The 15,123-nt window shown below is 48.0% G+C and overlaps 1 long non-coding RNA gene across 1 annotated transcript; it reads left to right on the forward strand.

Annotated features, from left to right (window-relative positions):
• Positions 1 to 8,916: 8,916 nt before the first annotated feature.
• LOC103629217 (uncharacterized) lies at positions 8,917 to 13,382 on the forward strand. The gene is made up of 2 exons (XR_002263233.1): positions 8,917 to 9,012; positions 13,105 to 13,382. It is a non-coding gene; the product is annotated as an uncharacterized lncRNA (long non-coding RNA).
• The last annotated feature ends 1,741 nt before the right edge of the window (positions 13,383 to 15,123 follow it).

The following is a 15,123-nucleotide window of genomic DNA, read 5'->3' on the forward strand; positions in this document are numbered from 1 at the left end:
AACAGGAGGGATGGCGAAACTGAGCAGATCAGACCGGGCAGGACGCACCTGGTTGTCGCCGTAGACATGGGGTAAGCGAGTCCAAAGCTTGCCATGGCCGGCGCCCTAGATCTCCGCTCGGATCTTGACCGCACCAAGCAATCGACGTGAGACGACAAGCAGGGTTTATTCCTCTGAACCGTAGAGCTTCTTCTTTGCCGACGTGTTGGAGATGGAAATCTGTAGGGTGAACTTGCATCGAGATCTGCAGGAAGGGAGGGAGACGGTGAGCCGATGCTGACCTCATCCCTTCGCAGGTGTGTGCCACACTGGGCCGCTCCTTGCCGGAGATGCGTCGTACGAGGCTACACCTGGGGAAGGAGGGAGCGACGAACTGGGCACGAGCACCCATGAATCCACCTATCCTTCCAAAAAAGGTTGTCGAACCGTTGCCAATAGTGGTAGCCACCGCAGCCTGGAATCCACTCCAAGGTTTGGAAGGAGCAGTTTTCTGGAGCCAAAGCCAATGAATTTACAGGGCCCAGTTCATAGTGAGGAGATTGGGAATTCTAAGGCGTCCCAAATCAAAAGGCCTAGTGACCTTATCCCAAGACATAAGACAATTTCCTCCTCTAGCCTCCTTCCTTTCCACAGAAAACTCCTAATTTTGTCAATGGCTCTAAAAGCCCATTTTGGAGCACTGAGGGCAATTAACAGATACACTGGGGTAGCAGAGAGGACATATTTGACAAGGGTGATTCTCCTAGCAAGGTTTAAAGACCAGCTTTCCATCTTAAAAGTTTATCAGCAATTTTCTCAATCCAAGGAGTGAGCTCTCCAACAATATGCCTTTTGTTGATCAGGGGGAGGCCAAGATAAGTTGTTGGAAAGCATTTAGAGGCACAACCCATAATTTGAATAGCCAGCTCCACCCTTTCAAAATCACAGCGAATTGGGTAAGACAAACTTTTTTGCAGATTAGTCTGGAGGCCAGAGGCCACACCGAAGCCTTTCAAGGTTTCTTTGAATACCTAGTCCACTGCATCAGGCTTAATAAATACTGCAACGCCATCCACAAACATAGATACTATTTGGTTGACATTTCTACCAGCAAGGGGCTGCAAAAGGCCATACTCATCAGCTTGGACAAAGAGGCTGTTAAGAACATCCATTACAAGTATAAAAAACGGAGGGGATAGGGGATCTCCCTACCTCAACCATAACCATCTGACCCAAAGAGCCCACCCAAGCTTTTGCAGATCATGAATACTGTAACACCCCTGGTGTTTATATTTTGCTCGACAACGAGTATGGATTTAAGCATGGGATATCAGCAATAATAACGATCTCTATGTTCTAATATTCACCTATCATAATTTTGATATCATTTTCATCTCTATCTATCCGACCTAATCTAAATGTTTCGCAAAGTTAGAACGTATTTGTTTCGGAAATATGCGAGTCTGGTGATTATTTAAAATTCATCGATTTGCTCAAATACGAATTTGGAAACTTAGTCCAGTCTTCCAATTTCGTCCCAAACAAAATTTATTAGAAGCCCGACGATAAGAGTGTTGATGCGAGATTAAATTGGATCGAGATAATTTGAACTGATATTGAGTATTCATAACTAATATGTTTCCATGTTCAGACTGTAGATAAAATTATCGGGTTTCGAATCAAATCAAATTAAGCACAGTCTTAATATATTGACTCTGATGTCGTTTGGTTTGGTCCATCGACATCTCGTCTAAAACACTATCTCATGTATCGCCTGCATTTCTATCCATTTGGACTATTATAAAAATTTTATGAAGTTTGAAATTTAAAAATCCTTCAATATGTCGAGTCTACGCTGTTCGAATAGCATGTGATCTTCGTCTGAACTCAACTGGGTCAAATACAATTTAAAGTATCGGTCCCGACCTCGTTTGGTTCGGTCTGTGTGTTCCTCGCCCAGATCCAAATTTTTGGATATAGATAACGGGTAGGAATTCATCTGACTCCAGAATATTCACTAAATAAAATCCTATCCAAATATTGTGGTCAATCTTATTTTGGTTCGACCCTTTTGTACATCTTTTAGAACTTAATTTCAGTCTCGATCTCGTTTGGTTCATTCTGATTGCGATGACGCGCTCGAATCACATAGTTCAAAATTTATTTATTTCATAAAGTGTCAAGTCCGGTGCCAGTTTAAAATTAATCGAATAAGGCAAATTGGAAATTTCACTCAAGTATTTCCCTTTGTTCGAGCGATCTCTACAAATTCGGCAGAGACACTACTAGGGACAGGCTGTTTAGATAAATCGAACCCGAACTAACCAAAACAAATGAAAATTAAAATAGCGAAGTCGGTGTCGTGGTTCGCTCCAATTTCGTCTCGCCCAGATACAAATGACGGGTATAAATGACTGGTAAAAATTTATCAGAGTATTGGGATATCTACCAAATCAAACATTGTTCCAATATTGTTGTCAATCTCATTTTTGTTCGATCCTTGATTACATCTTTTAGACCCTAATTTTATAACATCAAAATATCTGCTTTTTCTTTTGTAAAAAAGAATGGAGGAAAAAACTTCTTTTACTTCTCCCACCGTCATACTCCCTCAGCCATATCCAAATCGTCCATCTCCCTCACAGCAGCCGCCCTCCCATTTTCTCAGCTCGACCACAACCATAGCTTGGTGGTCGACATGCCCCTGCTCCAGCCTGGCCGCCCATCTTGGGTCCTCATCTCCATCTCTCAGCTGCTCAGCTCCCTGGTGCTCGCCCTCCCCTGCTCTCAGGACAGCAGGGAGCCGTCGACCTCTCCAACTCGGCCGGCCATGGCACCGCTTCCCCAAGTGTCACACTGGAGCTCGCCCAACCCTCTCCCATCTCCTTCCCCAAGCACAAGTCCCATGGTCGAGCTCACCCCTGTAGGAGCTCCCTATGACGCCTAGATTTTCAATTTCCTATGAGTTTTTCCCCCACGTGCAATCCCGGCATCGTCGTCGTGTTTAGTCACGATGATTCTCAACTACCCTATTTTTATTTCATTGAATTTCTAATGCGAGCAGAAATTTTTTTGGTGCTATGTTAATACGATGTTATGTGTATATGTGTGTGTTTGTGTGAGTAAGAGGAACCGCAGGTTTTTGCGTAGAGAGGAAAGTCGTGTGGCGCGTGCTAGGTGTTTGATGGAATGGATGAATCAGAGATCCTTGTTGCTCTTGCGAAATCCAAGTCTATTTAGTGTTGGTAAGCTAATTTATTATTACAGTTGATTGAATTATTAGATGAATGGAATGGATATGTTTGGTGAATATATATGCATCATGAGTTAGTGGTAATACCTCTTCGTGGATAGTGACATGATTGTATTCATGATTATGGTTAAAATAAGTGATGACGGTATTGATGTTCGAATCTGCACGTATAGTTTTGATTGTGCAACTAATTGAGTGGAGTAAATCATGTGTTCTATAGAAATGTTATATACAAAAGTTGTAGCCAACTTCTTTATCTTGTGTGTTTAAAAATTTCATGACCATAGGTTTAGTAGTTTAGGAGTTATGATTTGTCCAAGTCCAGTTTCAGAATCTGTCCAAATTCTGTACAGGTTTCGAAAATTGGATTGTTTGGCTAAGCTAAATTGAGAATCAACCCTTAGTAATTATAGAAGAATTTTAGTACTTTTCTTAAGATTTCCAAAAAGTCTTGGATCACTTTTTTGGTGGTCTAGAGACCAAGTTACAGCTGTTTGAACTAGAGTCTGAACTTTTTTTGGTGGTCTAGAGACCAAGCTACAACTGTTTGAACTATAGAGTCTCAATCTGTCCAAATCTGGACAGAGAAGCCTGTTTGTATTAACTGACTTTGATATGCATTGAATTGACCTGATATGTTTATAAATGAATTGTAGACAATTCTATTAGCTTTCTAAAAAGTCTAGGATCACTTGATTTGGATACCTGAGACTCCAATTATGGATTTTTGAAGTGAGTAGTCGAATTCTGTCTAAATCTGGACATAATTTATGTTTAGTTATGTTTGACATTTCTAAAGGTCGAATCTTGTTGTGATGGTAATACAAAAGTTATAGAGGACTTCATAAGCTTTCCAGAAAGTCCTAGTTTATCATTTTAAGATGAATATCTTGTGAGTTATGATTAAAAGAACTGACTGCTGTACTCATGTCCAAAATCAGCAAGTATTAAGTTGATTTCTGGAGTCATTCTTGTTTGGCTAGGTAGGATTAGTAAATTCTTGATTCTTGAGTGATGAAGACTTATTACATATAATGGTTTCATTTCATTCTTGAGGTTTGCTCTATACTTTAGTGCTTTTGGGAAGTAAATGCTTTAGGGAATGCAATTGGTCTAGAGATTACGTAGGCCTTCCGTGAGTATGGCAAAATTAATAATGTGAAAGGTTTAGTAGACAAGTATACCTAGTATTATTAAGTTGTTTCGGTAGTGTGGTGTTTATAAGTATGATATGCTATTCCCACTTGCACTTAACGTTTTGTCGTTCTAAGTTTTTGCTTCTAAGTGATAGTCGAATGGGATTATGTAATGTGTTGATCGTGTTTTTCTTGCTAGGATAATTAGTGAGATACCTTATTTAGTAGTGTATAATTCATGTTATTTGTATATGGTGGTTTAGAATGTAGTAGATTGCTTCTATCCATATTTTGTTCTAGGTGTCTTTTAGTGAAGAATCTAAGGTTATTAGTTTTTAGATGAATGCTTAATCTTAGGAGAAAATATAACCCGAGCAAAACCTGTTGCTATATGTTTGGTTAGGTCCATTTGGCTTGAAGGTCATATTTGTGTAAAGTCAAAAGCATCTAGTGCTACCGTAGTAAAGTTGAAATGTCTTGCTTTAAGTGCTTAATCTACTTCGGATAGCATTATCTAGTCCGTACTATTTATACTCGTGCTCATTCATGTGCATCTTGCATATCATATAGGTACATTGATTGATCACGTGATGTGGAGGACAAGAGCTGGGTTAATCCCAAGATGATGCTGATGAATAAACCGGAAGAGTGGATTATCTGATCAAGTACCAGGATGAGAGATGCTCACCAAGTGATTGTCATCTAACAACACTGACTTAGTGTTATTCCAGGCAAGCCCCGGTGCATTTGCCACCTCCTTCCGTTTTAAAAAGTTTTATCACCTTGAATGATGCATTAGGTGATAGGAGTTGTGTGATCAAACAGTTGATGCATTTCCTTCCTTGATTAAACATCCCTAATACATGTTTTATGAAAATTTAGTGATGCTTAGCCCTACTTATTACTTTATGATGGTTTTTAAAAAGATGATGTGTAACACGGGATATGGGAGTTTGTCAAAGAAAAGGACCTGTGATGATGAACCCATTGTGGCCGCGATGATTTCATCATTCAAGTAGGGTACCTCTCTCAGGTATCAAGTTTTGGGAAATAATATGAAATGTAGATTCCAAAGTAGTTGCCGACCAGGTCAAAAAAAGAATATTCAGCAAAGGACCCCGCACTCATGCAGTATCTTAGCACATGCTCTGTTTGCGTCCCTCCTCTCCTCCGCCAACTGACGCCTGAGATCCTCCTTCTCGGCCTCCGCAGCCGCCAACCTCTTCGACAGTGTGCAGCTCTTGTTTTCCGCAGCTGACTTGTCCCGAACAGCATCCGTATGCTGCGCTCGGAGGCGCTCGATCCGACCCTCGAGTCGTTGCCTCTCGGCAGCAAACTCCGAAGTCAGGGCGCCCGACGCAACATGGTCGGCGAAGGCGGCCGCCTGCCACGAAAAATCCATCAGATTCACAACCACATAAAAACAACGAACTAACGAAATCCAAGACGACTTACATGCTTCATCTGCTGCGACGCATGCCTCAGCTGCTGGGACACAGAGCCCGCCACGTCTTTAGCGGCGACGACCGACGAAATCTCATCGCTGGCGCAGAATTTGGACCATGGGTCCTGCGAAGTACCCTTCGCTCCAACCACCGTCGTAGGCGAAGTGGCCGCCACCGGAGCCGGGACAACAGCCAGCTGCCCCGCATCCGACCTTGCACCATAACCTTGTTCTAGACCCAGTCGCCAAAAAAAACTCACCAACGAGGTAATCCTCCATGCAGATGTCCGTGTCGAAGTCGGCACCACCCGCCTCCGCTTCGTCAGTGCGCACCGGCGACGACGGCCTTTGCTCCTTCGCGGGCTCAGCCGAGGGCGGCTTGCCCGCGCTGGAAGCAACAACCCTCGCACCCGCCGAAGACTTGCTGGGCCCGGGGACGGCCGGCTTCGCAGCCGGCGGTGGTTTGCTGCTGCCAAGGGCGATGGACTTCGCGCCCCCCGAGCCCTCTTCACCTCGCGACTAGGGTCCTCGACCCTAGTGAACGCCCGGTGGTTCCGCGCCGCATCTTGACGATCCTTGTCCATCACTGCCGATACAACAGCAGCAATATTCCGTCCATAAGGAAAAATCTTCATCTCACGGGCCAAATGAGACGTAAATATGTCCTCGCTGGCCGCCCGGGGAATCGGAACGTTCCTTGGCCATCGACCCCCGGTAACCTTCAGCATTCGTGCCAAAGACTCCCGGAGCTCGGGCGAAGACATCCTTCCACCGAGGGCCGCACAAGTCCCCATCAACTCCACAGCAAAACGATCTGAAACCCCCAACCCTCCAACTGTAGTACCTATTTTTCTCTTCTTAATGGCTAGGGCAGCCTCCCGCGAAGGGCCTTCCTCAGCCATGACCACTGGCTTTTTCCCGCGGCGGTCAACAGCCGCAGCAGCGTCGTCTCCAGGGTAACCACCGTATGGCAAACGGTTTAACTCGAAGACCCGATTCAAGCGAACATTGGATCCACGAATATTCCAACTCCGCAGACTCTCCGTCCTCGGCGCATACCGCCCTACAATCCTCACAGCCCCATCCTCCACTTCACGAACGAAAGCGGCTGGGTCTCGGCCGCACAGATCCAAAGCGAAGGCCGGACTTCGCACCAGCTGCTGGCCCAAAGTAGGCAACTAGCGATGGCATACTTCGCCCAGCACCCAGCCATGTGCCAGGGGCCACACTCCATAACCAATGAATTCCTCAACCAAATCACGCCCGCTGCTCATGCGGGCAGCGCACCGGAGGGCCACTTCGTCCTCATCATCCTCCGCCACCTCAAATGGTGGGATAGCCACATAACAGTGGGAGCACATTACGACCGCGAGGAGCCCTGGGAGGTCTTTGACTTCGCTTTCCCAAAACATAAAACCAATAATCCCACCAGTTGCCCCACTTGTTGCGAGCACAGGGAACTAATTCCACGACTTTCGTCGAAGTCTTTCCGGTCCTCGGTGTGAAGGTGCATGATCCAAACTGTGCAATCTTACTTCCAATCTTTCTCTTTTGCCAGTGCAGACAGTAATTCTTGGTGAAGACCTCTACGGAAGGCTGACCGCCGTACGAAGTCACTGCCCAGACATACTTCGCCAGGGCCACCACAGCGTTAGGTGTCAAATGCTGGACCTGGACCTCAAACCTCTGCAGGACCTCCGCCATGAAACGATGCGCAGGTAGGCGAAGGCCGACGATGAAGAACGCCTCAAACATGACTAACACGCCCTCAGGCTCGAGAATCTCTTCCGCCCCCGGGACACGCCCAACACCGTTCCCAAAATACCCCAACTGCTACATATCCTTCACGCGAACCGAGGAAATCCTCGAAACGCCGAACTCCACCGTGTGGCCCGGCTGTAACTCCACCGCCGCCAAATCGCTCAAGGTATCTTCGGACGACGAATCGGTTGGCGGCACATTTGCAGCAGATGAGGAAGAAGACGACATTGCTATGTACAGTCAGCGGCGGCGCGCGGTTTGCTTGACGCGGGCCAGATCTCTGATGCAGAGAAACAAGGAGGGCAGGTGAGCGGGCGAGTGGTTTCAAAAGCTTAGGGTTTTCCGGTGCATGCAAAGGTAAGAGTCAGCCCGAGCCGCCCTGCCCCTTTTTATACACACGGCGCGGCGCTTCGGGAAACCCGTAGTCCAACAGTGCCACGTCCATCAAAGGTCACCTCAAAAACCCCGTTGGACCACTTCGAGCGAGGGTAGCGTCTCCACCATCTAGCGACGTCTTCGGCACCAGATAACTCAGTCGAACTGGTCCCTCGGAGGGCAAATATTGGGGCGAAGGCGAAGACGCTACCCTTCGCACGAAGCCTTCGTTGCCTCGCTACACCAACGAAGGCGAGATGATCGGCGCGGTTGCCCCTCGTCCTCTCCATTGCAAGACAAAGGCCAGACTCCGACGAAGTCTGCTAGTCCCGCGTCCTCATCTCGCCCAGAGGCCCACGTGGAATTCGGCCCACTGTAACGGTCCCCGCGTGGACAAGCATGTTACGGGCCTCATCTGTAATAGCTTTTCTGTAATGACGGTCTGTAACCTCCCTTTATGGGAATATTCTGGGAATAGTCCGGGTACCCAAGGGCATAAATGTCCTTGCCTTGGGACGTTGGACACTCGGGTACCTATAAATATCCCCGTACAATGCCCTTGAGAGGCTAGATTAACAGAGCAATTGGCATCCCACGTTAAACTTTGCTTGCACTCTTTCCACTTCCCCGTTGGATCCACTTTCCCAAGATTCAACAATTTTATATATCATCCAATGATGGTTTAGATTTGCAGGTTCCAACAATTTTCATTTAATTACATAGAAATTTCAAGATTTTATGGTATTTTGAATGTTTGACCACGTTTAATATTTTATACCACATTTAGAACAATATTATATTTTATATATCATCCAATGATGGTTTAGATTTTCATGATCATATATTCGTTTTATAAAGCATGGTTTTTATTTTGCTAACGTTGAATATTTAATTCATGCAAGTTCTATGTTCCAATATATTATTTTAGATGTCGTAAATATTTTTGTTTTATTTTGCAAGGTGCACAGAATGCTCTACTAGTTGGTCAGATAGGCAGATTGAGTCGCGAGATGGTAGTAATCACCACTCTGTGCAAGAAAAGATTGAGATGGTCACCATAATGGGTAATATAGATTACACACTTTGTTTTGAGAAACTCACTAAGCCCACAGTGGGCTCACCATAATATGACCATAAGATGCTACAGTATAACATCAATAAGGTCAAGTGGGAAAGATACGTAAAGTGTTTGGTCATAATTAAGAGCCTCATCAAGTACCCTATTAAGAGTGTTATTCCAGAGTGTGAGATAGCCAAGAAGTACCTTAAGAAGATAGCTTCTCATTTCACTAGGTCCTCTAAGGCTTATGCACGTTCCTTGATGATGGAGTTTCTCAATGTTACGTACGATGGAAGTGGTGTAAAGCTATTTATTCAGAACATGATTTGCATTGTTACTAAGCTAAATAGATACCTCTCCGAGCCGAGCCTAAGATGTTGGTGTCTAGTGTCCGACCGCACACCCGAGGGTACCCTCGTGGTGCTTTTTGGGTAGGACGGTGTTGCCGATCGTAGCTCGATGGTTCGTGCCAGAAGCACAAGAGAGAGAGAGAGAGAGAGAGAGAAAGAGAGAGAGACGGGCGATTTTCTATAGGTTCAGACCGCTTTTAGAGGCGTAATACCCTACTTCATGGGTGGCTTTGTATGTGTGGCGTGTTTACAAGTGGTGTTTCCCGAATGGAGAGGTGCTAATGAGATGAAAATGATGGGGCTCTCCCCAGGCCTTATATACGCGACCGTAGGGCACTCCCTACGCACACGCTGATCACACTCTTCCAGCTTATCTCCTAGCTAATAGCAAACAAACTTTGCTTATCTTGAGGAAAACTCGGTGGCTTCGTTTCGAGCTATCCCCAGCGTTTGAGGGCGTCGGGCGCGGGAAAACGAACGGTCTCCTCGGGATCATGCCTAACCCCGCGAACGATCCGGACGAGAGCCCATCGCCTTCTTGGGTCGGTCCATTTCAATTGTTGTCTTTGCTCGGCCCACGATGAGACGATCTTGTGGGGCGACTGGTCTGTGTCCCCACGCAAGGGTTTTCGCCTTCTAGTGGACCCGGGGGATATCTGTCCCCCACAAGCCCCCAATCTTTGAGTTGATTTTGAAATAATCGACTCAAAGGTTCTTGGTCCTGCCTGTGGATTTGTTGCATGGCTTGATTTTTTTTACTGTTGTTGGGTGCCATTGGGTGTAGCCCCCGAGCTTTGAGTGGATTTTAGAAGTAATCCATTCAAAGGTCTTCATCTTCATGCTTTTGAAACTAGCATTTTGGCCTTAAGGTATTGTGAATCTGTTGGGTGCACCCAAAGATACACCCAATGGGTGTAGTCCCCGAGCTTTGAGTGGATTTTAGAAATAATCCATTCAAATGTCTTCATCTTCATGCTTTTGAAATTAGCATTTTGGCCTCAAGGTATTGTGAATCTGTTGGGTGCACCGAAGGTGCACACCAATGGGTGTAGCCCCCGAGCTTTGAGTGAATTTTAGAAATAATCCATTCAAAGGTCTTCATCTCCATGCTTTTGAAATTAACATTTTGGCCTCAAGGTATTGTGAATCTGTTGGGTGCACCGAAGGTGCACCTAGTGGGTGTAGCCCCCAAGCTTTGAGTGGATTTTAGAAGTAATCCATTCAAAGGTCTTCATCTTTACGCCTTTGAAATCATTTCCAGGATAACCAGGCGATGTCATCTGTCCATGCCTTGTTAGGTCTAGAATCAATTTGATTGGTGACAAGTTGGACATCTGGCTGGTTGAGTTAGAGGGCCTTCGGCTGGACACCACTCTGCCATGTACTTTAATGATTCTGTTGATTGGACTTGCGTTTCAGTAACCACATTTGGGCTTCCTCCCGTTTCAGCTGATCTCCTCTTTTTGTCGCGGTACATTCATTGCGTATATTTTGTGGGCATCACCTCTTCAGAAAATCTTGAAGGTTCTGGGCGATACACCCAATAGGTGTGCCCAAGGGGCGTCTGTCCCACGAAAGGTGTTTATCACGTTGTACTGAAGTAGTAATTTGATGTGATGGAGGGGTGTAATCATTTGCCTGAGCAGTTGACTTGGATCCAAACGGTGTCGTGTTACGCGAAACGACGCCAGTTGCCTGACTCATTTTTAGGCGGCTTGAATTGCTTATTGAATTCTTGTGACTGTTCTGAGAGCACCTAGAGGGGGGGTGAATAGGCGATCCTGTAAAATTCAACACTAATAACCACAAAACTTGATTATGAAAGTTAGAACGGCTAAGTGCTTGAAGCGAGTTCTTGAACACAGATAATCAAAGGTAAAGAACACAAGAGACACACGATTTTTATCCCGTGGTTCGGCCAAGTAATACTTGCCTACTTCCACGTTGTCGCGTCCCAATGGACGAGGGTTGCACTCAACCCCTTTCAAGTGATCCAATGATCAACTTGAATACCCCGGTTTTTCCTTTCTTTGACTTTCTCCCGTTTGCGAGGAATCTCCACAACTTGGAGCCTCTCGCCCTTACAATGATGATCACAAAAGAAGCACGGAAGTAAGGGAGGGGAGAGCAACACACACAAGACTCAATCATAGCACAATCACGCACACAAGTCACAACTTGAGCTCAAAACACAACCCACGGAGTTCACAACTCAAATGGAGCTCAAGTCACTATCTCAAAGAATCAAATGTGCGAAGTTGGAGTTTGGAGGCTTAGAATGTTTCTTGAATGCTTGGGTGACTCCTCCATGCGCCTAGGGGTCTCTTTTATAGCCCCAAGGCAGCTAGGAGTTGTTGGAGGCCAACAAGGAAGGCTATCCTTGCCTTCTGTCGGGTGGCGCACCGGACAGTCCGGTGCACCACCGGACAACCACTGTTCATGTCCGGTGCACGATCTCCTTCCTATTTTGGCGCAGACGACCATTGCAGATTCGTCGCAGTTGGCACACCGGACACTGTCCGGTGCACACTGGACAGTCCAGTGCCTCCTGCCGACCGTTGGCGATGTCCACGCATCACCCGCGGATTGCGCGGTAGACCGTTGTGCTGGCGACCGTTGGCTCACCGGACAGTCCAGTGCACCACTGGACAGTCCGGTGAATTATAGTTGTACGCCGCCAAATTCTCCCAAGAGCGGCATGTTCACTGGAGTCCAGCCTGGCGCACCGGACATTGTCCGGTGCACCACCGGACAGTCCGGTGTGCCAGACTGAGCAAAGATTTGGCTGCACCGAGCCAAGTCTTTTGGTTCTTTTCTTTTCTCTGTTTCTAGCACTTAGACAAAATATGTTAGTACTCAAAACAATGTACTAAGTCTAGAAATGTACCTTGTTACATGATTTGCATATTTTGCTTGTTTGGCACATAATATTTCACTCACTACGTGTTGGACACTTAATCACCAAAACATTATAGAAATGGCCCAAGGGCACATTTCCCTTTCATGTTCGGTGAGCCGGGTAGGAAGTGGACGGTCGCCCCTCAGCTTCTTTAAATAGCCCGCTTGCCCTGGTTGTTGTCTTCACTCGCTCTTGATCACTTGCTCTCTTATTCTTCATCACTTCTCCACCACTTTCTTCACGACCATGGGCAGAGGCAAGAGGGGCAAGGGATGGCCTCGCCGCGCTGACAGCAAGCGCAAGCGTCCTCCAAGTCCACCCTCGGAGGACTTTGGTGACTCAGAGTACTCGGAGGAAGTTTCTTTCGAGTATGATCGGTCGCTCGCACCAGTGTCCCTGGGACTCGGACGACTCCATGGGGTTGTCCATCGCGGCCCGAGCGTACTGGCGATCCATTGAGCACGTCGGGCTCGGTGGGTCGGACGATTCGTAGGTGACCCCTCGGAGGAGGTGGAAGACTCCTCCGACTCCGAGGTGTGGAGCGGCGGCGAGGGCGAGGGCGGTGTGGATGACGGGAGTAAAAAATTAGTATGAAACATAGATACAAAACGACAAATCTTACTACGATATGCAAATTCCATATGGCAAAATATCGCTATAACACTAATATTATAAATATTCCAATGCAAATAGATTGAACTGATGTCGAACAAATACTATCAATATCGCACAAATTATTTATAAAGTGTCAATATATAATTTTTAATGACAGTCAAATATGTCGACAATCGTACAATAATCTAATCTTTTTTAGATATATTGATAAGTCTGTGTTGTATGTTTGCAGGGATGGCATATCGACATGAATTGTCCTCATAACTTAGCAGATCGATTACAAAGTTTCTTCGAAGAACTTTTGCATCCTACACACAAAGACATAAGAGAACAAAACGTCAGGTTTTTATTATATAACCGAAATGTATGTTTGAACATGACACGAACTTAGGTCACTCACTCTAACAAATTTCATTCGTCTGTTATTCCCCTCACATGGCCATAGCTTGTAGAACAAGGTAGCTAGTATTAACCCTATAGAATAATGTTTGACAACTATGTTATATACAATTGTCGGCGTTTCGAACCCGGGGGGTCCCTGGACCGACGAGTAAATTATCGCCACGTGCCCCAGCCCAGATGGGTCGGCGCGAGACGGAGCGCGAAGGGGGGAGGCAGCCGGAGGGAGACGGGCGTGAGAGGTGGAATCCCGCGGCCTTCGTGTTTGTCCCGCACCCAGGTCGGGTGCGCTTGCAGTAGGGGGTTACAAGCGTCCACGCGGGAGGGAGCGAGCGGCCTCACGCGAGCGCCGTCCCGTCCTTCTCCGCGCGGCCAACCCTCGTAAGAGGGCCCTGTTCCTTCCTTTTATAGGCGCAAGGAAAGGATCCAGGTGTACAATGCGGGGTGTAGCAGCGTGCTAACGTGTCTAGCGGAGGAGAGCTAGCGCCCTAAGTACATGCCATTGTGGCAGCCGGAGAGGTTTTGGCAACCGGTTCGTGTGGTGTCGTGGCCGTCGGAGGAGCGTTGGAGCCCGGTGGAAGGACAGCTGTCGGGGCTGTCGGGTCCTTGCTGATGTCCTCTTGCTTCCGTAAGGGGGCTGAGAGCCGCCATCGTCATAAAGCGTGCGGGGCGCCATCATTACTTGTCTGGCGGAGCGAGCCAGATGGGACGCCGGTTTTGTTCCCCGTAGCCTGAGTCAGCTTGGGGCAGGGTAATGATTGCGCCTCCTGTTGACGTGGTCGGTCCGTGCCCTAGTTTGGGCGAGGTGGAGGCTCCTCCAAGGTCAAGGTCGAGTCTGTCTTCCAAGGTTGAGGTCGAGTCCGAGCCCCCGGGTCGGACGAGGCGTAGACCGTCGGCTGATGCTAGGGCTAAGTCCGAGCCCTGGGGTCGGGCAAAGCGGAGTTCGTCGTCCTTTGGGGCTGAGCCCGAGTCCGAGCCCTGGGGTCAGGCAAAGCGGAGTTCGTCGTCTTCCGGGGCTGAGCCCGAGTCCGAGCCCTGGGGTCAGGCGGAGCAGAGTTCGTCGTCTTCCGGGGCTGAGCCCGAGTCCGAGCCCTGGGGTCGGGCGGAGCGGAGTTCATCGTCTTCCGGGGCTGAGCCCGAGTCCGAGCCCTGGGGTCGGGCGGAGCGGAGTTCGTCGTCTTCCGGGGCTGAGCCCGAGTCCGAACCCTAGGGTCGGGCGGAGCGGAGTTCGTCGTCTTCCGGGGCTGAGCTCGAGTCCGAGCCCTGGGGTCGGGCGAAGCGGAGTTCGTCGTCTTCCGGGGCTGAGCCCGAGTCCGAGCCCTGGGGTCGGGCGGAGCGGAGTTTTCCATGGCGCCTAGGGCCGGACTTGGCTGCTGTCAGCCTCACTCTGTCAAGTGGCTCAGCAGTCGGTGCGGCGCAGGCGGCGCTGTCCTCTTGTCAGACCGGTCAGTGGAGCGGCGAAGTGACTGCGGTCACTTCGGCTCTGTCGACTGGAGGGCGTGCGTCAAGATAAAGGTGTCAGGCCACCTTTGCATTAAATGCCCCTGCGATTTGGTCAGTTGGCGTGGCGATTTGGCCAAGGTTGCTTCTTGGTGAAGACTGGGCCTCGGGCGAGCCGAAGGTGTGTCCGTTGATGGAGGGGGGCCTCGGGCGAGACGTAGATCCTCCGGGGTCGGCTGCCCTTGCCCGAGGCTGGGCTCGAGCGAGGTGTGATCGCGTCCCTCGAATGGACCGATCCTTGACTTAATCGCACCCATCAAGCCTTTGCAGCTTTGTGCTGATGGGGGTTACCAACTGAGATTTAGGAGCCTTGAGGGTACCCCTAATTATGGTCCCCGACAGTAGCCCCCGA

This window comes from Zea mays, chromosome 6 (assembly GCF_902167145.1).
Source record: "Zea mays cultivar B73 chromosome 6, Zm-B73-REFERENCE-NAM-5.0, whole genome shotgun sequence".
Classification (NCBI taxonomy): Eukaryota; Viridiplantae; Streptophyta; class Magnoliopsida; order Poales; family Poaceae; genus Zea; species Zea mays.